The sequence below is a fragment of the Diuraphis noxia genome, unplaced genomic scaffold (assembly GCF_037042655.1).
Source record: "Diuraphis noxia isolate RWA-SAM2 unplaced genomic scaffold, SU_Dnox_SAM2 contig0004, whole genome shotgun sequence".
NCBI lineage: Eukaryota > Metazoa > Arthropoda > Insecta > Hemiptera > Aphididae > Diuraphis > Diuraphis noxia.
Window position 1 is genome coordinate 46240152 of NW_028301714.1, and position 14523 is coordinate 46254674.

At 26.0% G+C, this 14523-nt stretch overlaps 1 protein-coding gene across 1 annotated transcript in view; it reads right to left on the reverse strand.

The window, feature by feature from the left end:
- The window catches only part of LOC107166827 (discoidin domain-containing receptor 2-like), a 323537-nt gene that overhangs the window by 269588 nt on the left and 39426 nt on the right, over positions 1-14523 (reverse strand). The window lies entirely within an intron of this gene.

Sequence of the window (14523 nt, forward strand, 5' to 3'; positions counted from 1 at the left end):
AAAATTATGTTTTTTAGTTGAACATAGTTAATAAAGTTGGAAAATTGTGTCCACAAAAATAAACTATAGCTATATTTTGAAAATAAAAATGGAAAGGGGGTATTGGCACCCGAGGGCAAATGATATTTAAGGATCAAAAAAGAAATTTGAAAAAATGATGGTCTTTAATACACAATACAGAATGCACTTTGCATTTTTGAGAAAAATAAATGAAATAAAAAATAGAGGATAATTAAATCATGATAAAAATATATTTTTTAGTGGCAAGTGGCTAATGAAATTTAAAATTTGTGTCAACCAAAATAAACTATAGCTATATTTTGAAAATAAAAAAGGAAAGGGAGTATTGGCTTCCGCGGGCAAATGATTTTTAAGGATCAAAAAAGAAATTTGAAAAAATTATGTTCTTTGAATACCCAATGAATACTGCACTATGTATTCTCAAGAAAAACAAAAGAAGGATAATTAAGTCATGATAAAATTATGTTATTTAGTTGAACATAGTTAAAAAAGTTTGAAAATTGTAACCATAAAAAAAAAAGCTATATTTTGAAAATAAAAATGGAAAGGGGGTATTGGCACCCGCGGGCAAATGATTTTTAAAAATCAAAAAAGAAATTTGAAAAATTATGGTAATACAATACACAATGAACACCGCATTATGTTTTTTCAAGAAAAATTTAAGAAATAAATAATGAAGGATAATTAAATCATGATAAATTTTGTTTTTTAGTAGCAAGTGGCTAATAAAGTTTGAAAATTGTGTCCACAAAAATAAACTATAGCTATATTTAGAAAATAAAAATGGAAAGGGAGTATTGGCTTCCGCAGGCAAATGATTTTTAAGGGTCAAAAAAGAAATTTGAAAAAATTATGTTCTTTGAATACCCAATGAATACTGCACATTGTATTCTCAAGAAAAATAAATGAAGGATAATTAAATCATGATAAAATTATGTTTTTTAGTGGCATGTGGCTAATAATGTTTAAAAATTGTGTCCACAAAAATAAACTAGAGCTATATTTAGAAAATAAACATGGAAAGGGGTATTGGCGCCCGCAGGCAAATTATTTTTAAGGATCGAAAAAGAAATTTGGAAAAAAATATAGATAGTCTTTGAATACACAATGAATAATGCACATTGTATTCTCAAGAAAAATAAATGAAGGATAATAAAATCATGATAAAATTATTTTTCGTAGTTCAACATGGTTAAAAAAGTTTGAAAATTGTGACCATAAAAAAAAAACAATAGCTATATTTTGAAAATAAAAATGGAAAGGGGGTATTGGCGCCCGAAGGCAAATGATTTTTAAGGATCAAAAAATAAATTTGGAAAATATTATAGTCTTTGAATACACAATGAAGAATGCACTTTGCATTTTTGAGAAAAATAAAAGAAGGATAATTAAATCATGGTAAAATAATGACAATGACAATGACAATGACAATGACAATGTGCAATATGTATTCTTAGAAAAAATAAATGAAGGATAATTAAATCATGATAAAATTATGTTTCGTAGTTGAAAATGTTAGAAAAAGTTTGAAAATTGTGACCTCAAAAATGAACAACAATTATATTTTGAAAATGAAAATGGAAAGGGGGTATTAGCGCCTACAGGCAAATGATTTTTAAGAATCAAAAAAAAAAAAAATTTGGATCAAATTATGGTATTAAAATATTCATTGAAGACTGCACTATGTATTCTCAAGAAAATAAAAGAAGGATAATTAAATCGTGATAAAAAATTTTTGTTAGTGGCAAGTGGCCAATAAAGTTTAATGATTGATGAAGATAATTAAATCATGATAATATTATGGTTTATAGTGGCATGTGATTAATAATGTTTAAAAATTGTGTCCACAAAAATAAACTAGAGCTATATTTAGAAAATAAACATGGAAAGGGGTATTGGCGCCCACAGGCAAATTATTTTTAAGGATCAAAAAAGAAATTTGGAAAAAAATATAGATAGTCTTTGAATACACAATGAAGAATGCACTTTGCATTTTTGAGAAAAATAAATGAAATAAAAAATAAAGGATAATTAAATCATGATAAAGTTATGTTATTTAGTGGCAAGTGGCTAATAAAGTTTGAAAATTGTGTTCATAAAAATAAACTATAGCTATATTTTGAAAATAAAAATGGAAGGGGGGTTTTGGCACTCGCAGACAAATGATTTTTTAGGATCAAAAAATAAATTTGAAAAAATGATGGTCTTTAATACACAATGAAGAATGCGCTTTGCATTTTTGAGAAAAATAAATGAAATAAAAAATAAAGGATAATTAAATCATGCTAAAATTATGTTTTTTAGTTGAACATGGTTAATAAAGTTTAAAAATTGTGTCCACAAAAATAAACTAGAGCTATATTTTGGTAATAAAAATGGAAAGGGAGTATTGGCTTCCGCAGGCAAATGACTTTTAAGGGTCAAAAAAGAAATTTGAAAAAATTATGTTCTTTGAATACCCAATGAATACTGCACATTGTATTCTCAAGAAAAATAAATGATGGATAATTAAATCATGATAAAATTATGTTTTTTAGTGGCATGTGGCTAATAATGTTTAAAAATTGTGTCCACAAAAATAAACTAGAGCTATATTTAGAAAATAAACATGGAAAGGGGTATTGGCGCCCGCAGGCAAATTATTTTTAAGGATCGAAAAAGAAATTTGGAAAAAAATATAGATAGTCTTTGAATACACAATGAATAATGCACATTGTATTCTCAAGAAAAATAAATGAAGGATAATAAAATCATGATAAAATTATTTTTCGTAGTTCAACATGGTTAAAAAAGTTTGAAAATTGTGACCATAAAAAAAAACAATAGCTATATTTTGAAAATAAAAATGGAAAGGGGGTATTGGCGCCCGAAGGCAAATGATTTTTAAGGATCAAAAAATAAATTTGGAAAATATTATAGTCTTTGAATACACAATGAAGAATGCACTTTGCATTTTTGAGAAAAATAAAAGAAGGATAATTAAATCATGGTAAAATAATGACAATGACAATGACAATGACAATGACAATGACAATGACAATGACAATGACAATGACAATGACAACGACAATGACAATGACAATGGTAATGACAATGACAATGACAATGACAATGTGCAATATGTATTCTTAGAAAAAATAAATGAAGGATAATTAAATCATGATAAAATTATGTTTCGTAGTTGAAAATGTTAGAAAAAGTTTGAAAATTGTGACCTCAAAAATGAACAACAATTATATTTTGAAAATGAAAATGGAAAGGGGGTATTGGCGCCCGAAGGCAAATGACTTTTAAGGGTCAAAAAAGAAATTTGAAAAAATTATGTTCTTTGAATACCCAATGAATACTGCACATTGTATTCTCAAGGAAAATAAATGAAGGATAATTAAATCATGATAAAATTATGTTTTTTAGTGGCATGTGGCTAATAATGTTTAAAAATTGTGTCCACAAAAATAAACTAGAGCTATATTTAGAAAATAAAAATGGAAAGGGGGTATTGGCGCCCGAAGGCAAATGATTTTTATGAATCAAAAAAAAAAAAATTTGGATCAAATTATGGTATTAAAATATTCATTGAAGACTGCACTATGTATTCTCAAGAAAAATAAAAGAAGGATAATTAAATCATGGTAAAATAATGACAATGGCAATGACAATGGGAATGACAATGACAATGACAATGAAAATATGCAATATGCAATATGTTCTTAGAAAAAATAAATGAAGGATAATTAAATCATGATAAAATTATGTTTCGTAGTTGAAAATGGTAGAAAAAGTTTGAAAATTGTGACCTCAAAAATGAATAATAATTATATTTTGAAAATGAAAACGGAAAGGGGGTATTAGCGCCTACAGGCAAATGATTTTGAAGGATCAACAAAAAAATGTGGAAAAAATTATATTCTTAGAATACACTATGAAGACTGCACTATGTATTTTCAAGAAAATAATTGTATTAAAAAATGAAGGATAATTACATTATGATAAAATTATGTTTATTATTGGCAAGTGGCTAATTAAGTTTAATAAATGTGTCCACAAAAATAAAAAATAGCTATATTTTGAAAATAAAAATAGAAAGGGAATATTGACGCCCGCAGGCAAATGATTTTTAAGGATCAAAAAAGAAATTTGGGAATAATCATAGTCTTAGAATATAATATTAAGACTGCAATATGTATTACAAAGAAAAATAAATTAAGGATAATTAAATCATGATAAAATTATATTTATTAGATGAACATGGTAAAATAAGTTTGAAAATTGTGTACACAAAAATAATCTAGAGCTATATTTTGAAAATAAAAATGGAAAGGGGGTATTGGCACCCGCGGGCAAATGATTTTTAAAAATCAAAAAAAATAAATTTGGATCAAATTATGGTATTAAAATATTCATTGAAGACTGCACTATGTATTCTCAAGAAAAATAAAAGAAGGATAATTAAATCATGGTAAAATAATGACAATGACAATGACAATGACAATGACAATGACAATGACAACGACAATGACAATGACAATGACAATGACAATGACAATGACAATGACAATGACAATGACAATGGTAATGACAATGACAATGACAATGACAATGTGCAATATGTATTCTTAGAAAAAATAAATGAAGGATAATTAAATCATGATAAAATTATGTTTCGTAGTTGAAAATGTTAGAAAAAGTTTGAAAATTGTGACCTCAAAAATGAACAACAATTATATTTTGAAAATGAAAATGGAAAGGGGGTATTAGCGCCTACAGGCAAATGATTTTTAAGAATCAAAAAAAAAAAAAATTTGGATCAAATTATGGTATTAAAATATTCATTGAAGACTGCACTATGTATTCTCAAGAAAATAAAAGAAGGATAATTAAATCGTGATAAAAAATTTTTGTTAGTGGCAAGTGGCCAATAAAGTTTAATGATTGATGAAGATAATTAAATCATGATAATATTATGGTTTATAGTGGCATGTGATTAATAATGTTTAAAAATTGTGTCCACAAAAATAAACTAGAGCTATATTTAGAAAATAAACATGGAAAGGGGTATTGGCGCCCACAGGCAAATTATTTTTAAGGATCAAAAAAGAAATTTGGAAAAAAATATAGATAGTCTTTGAATACACAATGAATAATGCACATTGTATTCTCAAAAAAAATAAATTAAGGATAATAAAATCATGATAAAATTATTTTTCGTAGTTCAACATGGTTAAAAAAGTTTGAAAATTGTGACCATAAAAAAAAACAATAGCTATATTTTGAAAATAAAAATGGAAAGGGGGTATTGGCGCCCGAAGGCAAATGATTTTTAAGAATCAAAAAAAAAAAAAATTTGGATCAAATTATGGTATTAAAATATTCATTGAAGACTGCAGTATGTATTCTCAAGAAAAATAAATGAAGGATAATTAAATTATGATAAAATTATGTTTTTTAGTGGCATGTGGCTAATAATGTTTAAAAATTGTGTCCACAAAAATAAACTAGAGCTATATTTAGAAAATAAACATGGAAAGGGGTATTGGCGCCCGCAGGCAAATTATTTTTAAGGATCAAAAAAAAAAATTGGAAAAAAATATAGATAGTCTTTGAATGCACAATGAATAATGCACATTGTATTCTCAAGAAAATAAAAGAAGGATAATTAAATCGTGATAAAAAATTTTTGTTAGTGGCAAGTGGCTAATAAAGTTTAATGATTGATGAAGATAATTAAATCATGATAATATTATGGTTTATAGTGGCATGTGATTAATAATGTTTAAAAATTGTGTCCACAAAAATAAACTAGAGCTATATTTAGAAAATAAACATGGAAAGGGGTATTGGCGCCCACAGGCAAATGATTTTTAAGGATCAAAAAATAAATTTGGAAAATATTATAGTCTTTGAATACACAATGAAGAATGCACTTTGCATTTTTGAGAAAAATAAATGAAATAAAAAATAAAGGATAATTAAATCATGATAAAGTTATGTTATTTAGTGGCAAGTGGCTAATAAAATTTGAAAATTGTGTTCATAAAAATAAACTATAGCTATATTTAGAAAATAAACATGGAAAGGGGTATTGGCACCCACAGGCAAATTATTTTTAAGGATCAAAAAAGAAATTTGGAAAAAAATATAGTCTTTGAATACACAATGAATACTGCACATTGAATTCTCAAGAAAAATAAATGATGGATAAAAAAATCATGATAAAATTAATTTTCGTAGTTGAACATGGTTAAAAAAGTTTGAAAATTCTGACCATAAAAAAAAACATTAGCTATATTTTGAAAATAAAAATGGAAAGGGGGTATTGGCGCCCGCAGGCAAATGATTTTTAAGGATCAAAAAAGAAATTCGGATAAAATTATGGTAATAGAATACACAATGAACACTGCATTATGTTTTTTCATGAAAAATTTATGTAATAAATAATGAAGGATAATTAAATCATGATAAATTTTGTTTTTTAGTAGCAAGTGGCTAATAAAGTTTAAAAATTGTGTCCACAAAAATAAACTATAGCTATATTTTGAAAATAAAAATGGAAGGGGGGTTTTGGCACTCGCAGACAAATGATTTTTTAGGATCAAAAAATAAATTTGAAAAAATGATGGTCTTTAATACACAATGAAGAATGCGCTTTGCATTTTTGAGAAAAATAAATGAAATAAAAAATAAAGGATAATTAAATCATGCTAAAATTATGTTTTTTAGTTGAACATGGTTAATAAAGTTTAAAAATTGTGTCCACAAAAATAAACTAGAGCTATATTTTGGTAATAAAAATGGAAAGGGAGTATTGGCTTCCGCAGGCAAATGACTTTTAAGGGTCAAAAAAGAAATTTGAAAAAATTATGTTCTTTGAATACCCAATGAATACTGCACATTGTATTCTCAAGAAAAATAAATGAAGGATAATTAAATCATGATAAAATTATGTTTTTTAGTGGCATGTGGCTAATAATGTTTAAAAATTGTGTCCACAAAAATAAACTAGAGCTATATTTAGAAAATAAACATGGAAAGGGGTATTTGCGCCCGCAGGCAAATTATTTTTAAGGATCAAAAAAGAAATTTGGAAAAAAATATAGATAGTCTTTGAATACACAATGAATAATGCACATTGTATTCTCAAGAAAAATTAATTAAGGATAATATAATCATGATAAAATTATTTTTCGTAGTTCAACATGGTTAAAAAAGTTTGAAAATTGTGACCATAAAAAAAAACAATAGCTATATTTTGAAAATAAAAATGGAAAGGGGGTATTGGCGCCCGAAGGCAAATGACTTTTAAGGGTCAAAAAAGAAATTTGAAAAAATTATGTTCTTTGAATACCCAATGAATACTGCACATTGTATTCTCAAGAAAAATAAAAGAAGGATAATTAAATCATGGTAAAATAATGACAATGGCAATGACAATGGGAATGACAATGACAATGACAATGACAATGACAATGAAAATATGCAATATGCAATATGTTCTTAGAAAAAATAAATGAAGGATAATTAAATCATGATAAAATTATGTTTCGTAGTTGAAAATGGTAGAAAAAGTTTGAAAATTGTGACCTCAAAAATGAATAATAATTATATTTTGAAAATAAAAATGGAAAGGGGGTATTGGCGCCCGAAGGCAAATGATTTTTAAGGATCAAAAAATAAATTTGGAAAATATTATAGTCTTTGAATACACAATGAAGAATGCACTTTGCATTTTTGAGAAAAATAAAAGAAGGATAATTAAATCATGGTAAAATAATGACAATGACAATGACAATGACAATGACAATGACAATGTGCAATATGTATTCTTAGAAAAAATAAATGAAGGATAATTAAATCATGATAAAATTATGTTTCGTAGTTGAAAATGTTAGAAAAAGTTTGAAAATTGTGACCTCAAAAATGAACAACAATTATATTTTGAAAATGAAAATGGAAAGGGGGTATTAGCGCCTACAGGCAAATGATTTTTAAGAATCAAAAAAAAAAAAAATTTGGATCAAATTATGGTATTAAAATATTCATTGAAGACTGCACTATGTATTCTCAAGAAAATAAAAGAAGGATAATTAAATCGTGATAAAAAATTTTTGTTAGTGGCAAGTGGCCAATAAAGTTTAATGATTGATGAAGATAATTAAATCATGATAATATTATGGTTTATAGTGGCATGTGATTAATAATGTTTAAAAATTGTGTCCACAAAAATAAACTAGAGCTATATTTAGAAAATAAACATGGAAAGGGGTATTGGCGCCCACAGGCAAATTATTTTTAAGGATCAAAAAAGAAATTTGGAAAAAAATATAGATAGTCTTTGAATACACAATGAAGAATGCACTTTGCATTTTTGAGAAAAATAAATGAAATAAAAAATAAAGGATAATTAAATCATGATAAAGTTATGTTATTTAGTGGCAAGTGGCTAATAAAGTTTGAAAATTGTGTTCATAAAAATAAACTATAGCTATATTTTGAAAATAAAAATGGAAGGGGGGTTTTGGCACTCGCAGACAAATGATTTTTTAGGATCAAAAAATAAATTTGAAAAAATGATGGTCTTTAATACACAATGAAGAATGCGCTTTGCATTTTTGAGAAAAATAAATGAAATAAAAAATAAAGGATAATTAAATCATGCTAAAATTATGTTTTTTAGTTGAACATGGTTAATAAAGTTTAAAAATTGTGTCCACAAAAATAAACTAGAGCTATATTTTGGTAATAAAAATGGAAAGGGAGTATTGGCTTCCGCAGGCAAATGACTTTTAAGGGTCAAAAAAGAAATTTGAAAAAATTATGTTCTTTGAATACCCAATGAATACTGCACATTGTATTCTCAAGAAAAATAAATGATGGATAATTAAATCATGATAAAATTATGTTTTTTAGTGGCATGTGGCTAATAATGTTTAAAAATTGTGTCCACAAAAATAAACTAGAGCTATATTTAGAAAATAAACATGGAAAGGGGTATTGGCGCCCGCAGGCAAATTATTTTTAAGGATCGAAAAAGAAATTTGGAAAAAAATATAGATAGTCTTTGAATACACAATGAATAATGCACATTGTATTCTCAAGAAAAATAAATGAAGGATAATAAAATCATGATAAAATTATTTTTCGTAGTTCAACATGGTTAAAAAAGTTTGAAAATTGTGACCATAAAAAAAAACAATAGCTATATTTTGAAAATAAAAATGGAAAGGGGGTATTGGCGCCCGAAGGCAAATGATTTTTAAGGATCAAAAAATAAATTTGGAAAATATTATAGTCTTTGAATACACAATGAAGAATGCACTTTGCATTTTTGAGAAAAATAAAAGAAGGATAATTAAATCATGGTAAAATAATGACAATGACAATGACAATGACAATGACAATGACAATGACAATGACAATGACAATGACAATGACAACGACAATGACAATGACAATGGTAATGACAATGACAATGACAATGACAATGTGCAATATGTATTCTTAGAAAAAATAAATGAAGGATAATTAAATCATGATAAAATTATGTTTCGTAGTTGAAAATGTTAGAAAAAGTTTGAAAATTGTGACCTCAAAAATGAACAACAATTATATTTTGAAAATGAAAATGGAAAGGGGGTATTGGCGCCCGAAGGCAAATGACTTTTAAGGGTCAAAAAAGAAATTTGAAAAAATTATGTTCTTTGAATACCCAATGAATACTGCACATTGTATTCTCAAGGAAAATAAATGAAGGATAATTAAATCATGATAAAATTATGTTTTTTAGTGGCATGTGGCTAATAATGTTTAAAAATTGTGTCCACAAAAATAAACTAGAGCTATATTTAGAAAATAAAAATGGAAAGGGGGTATTGGCGCCCGAAGGCAAATGATTTTTATGAATCAAAAAAAAAAAAATTTGGATCAAATTATGGTATTAAAATATTCATTGAAGACTGCACTATGTATTCTCAAGAAAAATAAAAGAAGGATAATTAAATCATGGTAAAATAATGACAATGGCAATGACAATGGGAATGACAATGACAATGACAATGAAAATATGCAATATGCAATATGTTCTTAGAAAAAATAAATGAAGGATAATTAAATCATGATAAAATTATGTTTCGTAGTTGAAAATGGTAGAAAAAGTTTGAAAATTGTGACCTCAAAAATGAATAATAATTATATTTTGAAAATGAAAACGGAAAGGGGGTATTAGCGCCTACAGGCAAATGATTTTGAAGGATCAACAAAAAAATGTGGAAAAAATTATATTCTTAGAATACACTATGAAGACTGCACTATGTATTTTCAAGAAAATAATTGTATTAAAAAATGAAGGATAATTACATTATGATAAAATTATGTTTATTATTGGCAAGTGGCTAATTAAGTTTAATAAATGTGTCCACAAAAATAAAAAATAGCTATATTTTGAAAATAAAAATAGAAAGGGAATATTGACGCCCGCAGGCAAATGATTTTTAAGGATCAAAAAAGAAATTTGGGAATAATCATAGTCTTAGAATATAATATTAAGACTGCAATATGTATTACAAAGAAAAATAAATTAAGGATAATTAAATCATGATAAAATTATATTTATTAGATGAACATGGTAAAATAAGTTTGAAAATTGTGTACACAAAAATAATCTAGAGCTATATTTTGAAAATAAAAATGGAAAGGGGGTATTGGCACCCGCGGGCAAATGATTTTTAAAAATCAAAAAAAATAAATTTGGATCAAATTATGGTATTAAAATATTCATTGAAGACTGCACTATGTATTCTCAAGAAAAATAAAAGAAGGATAATTAAATCATGGTAAAATAATGACAATGACAATGACAATGACAATGACAATGACAATGACAATGACAACGACAATGACAATGACAATGACAATGACAATGACAATGACAATGACAATGACAATGGTAATGACAATGACAATGACAATGACAATGTGCAATATGTATTCTTAGAAAAAATAAATGAAGGATAATTAAATCATGATAAAATTATGTTTCGTAGTTGAAAATGTTAGAAAAAGTTTGAAAATTGTGACCTCAAAAATGAACAACAATTATATTTTGAAAATGAAAATGGAAAGGGGGTATTAGCGCCTACAGGCAAATGATTTTTAAGAATCAAAAAAAAAAAAAATTTGGATCAAATTATGGTATTAAAATATTCATTGAAGACTGCACTATGTATTCTCAAGAAAATAAAAGAAGGATAATTAAATCGTGATAAAAAATTTTTGTTAGTGGCAAGTGGCCAATAAAGTTTAATGATTGATGAAGATAATTAAATCATGATAATATTATGGTTTATAGTGGCATGTGATTAATAATGTTTAAAAATTGTGTCCACAAAAATAAACTAGAGCTATATTTAGAAAATAAACATGGAAAGGGGTATTGGCGCCCACAGGCAAATTATTTTTAAGGATCAAAAAAGAAATTTGGAAAAAAATATAGATAGTCTTTGAATACACAATGAATAATGCACATTGTATTCTCAAAAAAAATAAATTAAGGATAATAAAATCATGATAAAATTATTTTTCGTAGTCCAACATGGTTAAAAAAGTTTGAAAATTGTGACCATAAAAAAAAACAATAGCTATATTTTGAAAATAAAAATGGAAAGGGGGTATTGGCGCCCGAAGGCAAATGATTTTTAAGAATCAAAAAAAAAAAAAATTTGGATCAAATTATGGTATTAAAATATTCATTGAAGACTGCAGTATGTATTCTCAAGAAAAATAAATGAAGGATAATTAAATTATGATAAAATTATGTTTTTTAGTGGCATGTGGCTAATAATGTTTAAAAATTGTGTCCACAAAAATAAACTAGAGCTATATTTAGAAAATAAACATGGAAAGGGGTATTGGCGCCCGCAGGCAAATTATTTTTAAGGATCAAAAAAAAAAATTGGAAAAAAATATAGATAGTCTTTGAATGCACAATGAATAATGCACATTGTATTCTCAAGAAAATAAAAGAAGGATAATTAAATCGTGATAAAAAATTTTTGTTAGTGGCAAGTGGCTAATAAAGTTTAATAATTGATGAAGATAATTAAATCATGATAATATTATGGTTTATAGTGGCATGTGATTAATAATGTTTAAAAATTGTGTCCACAAAAATAAACTAGAGCTATATTTAGAAAATAAACATGGAAAGGGGTATTGGCGCCCACAGGCAAATGATTTTTAAGGATCAAAAAATAAATTTGGAAAATATTATAGTCTTTGAATACACAATGAAGAATGCACTTTGCATTTTTGAGAAAAATAAATGAAATAAAAAATAAAGGATAATTAAATCATGATAAAGTTATGTTATTTAGTGGCAAGTGGCTAATAAAATTTGAAAATTGTGTTCATAAAAATAAACTATAGCTATATTTAGAAAATAAACATGGAAAGGGGTATTGGCACCCACAGGCAAATTATTTTTAAGGATCAAAAAAGAAATTTGGAAAAAAATATAGTCTTTGAATACACAATGAATACTGCACATTGAATTCTCAAGAAAAATAAATGATGGATAAAAAAATCATGATAAAATTAATTTTCGTAGTTGAACATGGTTAAAAAAGTTTGAAAATTCTGACCATAAAAAAAAACATTAGCTATATTTTGAAAATAAAAATGGAAAGGGGGTATTGGCGCCCGCAGGCAAATGATTTTTAAGGATCAAAAAAGAAATTCGGATAAAATTATGGTAATAGAATACACAATGAACACTGCATTATGTTTTTTCATGAAAAATTTATGTAATAAATAATGAAGGATAATTAAATCATGATAAATTTTGTTTTTTAGTAGCAAGTGGCTAATAAAGTTTAAAAATTGTGTCCACAAAAATAAACTATAGCTATATTTTGAAAATAAAAATGGAAGGGGGGTTTTGGCACTCGCAGACAAATGATTTTTTAGGATCAAAAAATAAATTTGAAAAAATGATGGTCTTTAATACACAATGAAGAATGCGCTTTGCATTTTTGAGAAAAATAAATGAAATAAAAAATAAAGGATAATTAAATCATGCTAAAATTATGTTTTTTAGTTGAACATGGTTAATAAAGTTTAAAAATTGTGTCCACAAAAATAAACTAGAGCTATATTTTGGTAATAAAAATGGAAAGGGAGTATTGGCTTCCGCAGGCAAATGACTTTTAAGGGTCAAAAAAGAAATTTGAAAAAATTATGTTCTTTGAATACCCAATGAATACTGCACATTGTATTCTCAAGAAAAATAAATGAAGGATAATTAAATCATGATAAAATTATGTTTTTTAGTGGCATGTGGCTAATAATGTTTAAAAATTGTGTCCACAAAAATAAACTAGAGCTATATTTAGAAAATAAACATGGAAAGGGGTATTTGCGCCCGCAGGCAAATTATTTTTAAGGATCAAAAAAGAAATTTGGAAAAAAATATAGATAGTCTTTGAATACACAATGAATAATGCACATTGTATTCTCAAGAAAAATTAATTAAGGATAATATAATCATGATAAAATTATTTTTCGTAGTTCAACATGGTTAAAAAAGTTTGAAAATTGTGACCATAAAAAAAAACAATAGCTATATTTTGAAAATAAAAATGGAAAGGGGGTATTGGCGCCCGAAGGCAAATGACTTTTAAGGGTCAAAAAAGAAATTTGAAAAAATTATGTTCTTTGAATACCCAATGAATACTGCACATTGTATTCTCAAGAAAAATAAAAGAAGGATAATTAAATCATGGTAAAATAATGACAATGGCAATGACAATGGGAATGACAATGACAATGACAATGACAATGACAATGAAAATATGCAATATGCAATATGTTCTTAGAAAAAATAAATGAAGGATAATTAAATCATGATAAAATTATGTTTCGTAGTTGAAAATGGTAGAAAAAGTTTGAAAATTGTGACCTCAAAAATGAATAATAATTATATTTTGAAAATGAAAACGGAAAAGGGGTATTAGCGCCTACAGGCAAATGATTTTGAAGGATCAACAAAAAAATGTGGAAAAAATTATATTCTTAGAATACACTATGAAGACTGCACTATGTATTTTCAAGAAAATAATTGTATTAAAAAATGAAGGATAATTACATTATGATAAAATTATGTTTATTATTGGCAAGTGGCTAATTAAGTTTAATAATTGTGTCCACAAAAATAAAAAATAGCTATATTTTGAAAATAAAAATAGAAAGGGAGTATTGACGCCCGCAGGCAAATGATTTTTAAGGATCAAAAAAGAAATTTGGGAATAATCATAGTCTTAGAATATAATATTAAGACTGCAATATGTATTACAAAGAAAAATAAATTAAGGATAATTAAATCATGATAAAATTATATTTATTAGATGAACATGGTAAAATAAGTTTGAAAATTGTGTACACAAAAATAATCTAGAGCTATATTTTGAAAATAAAAATGGAAAGGGGGTATTGGCACCCGCGGGCAAATGA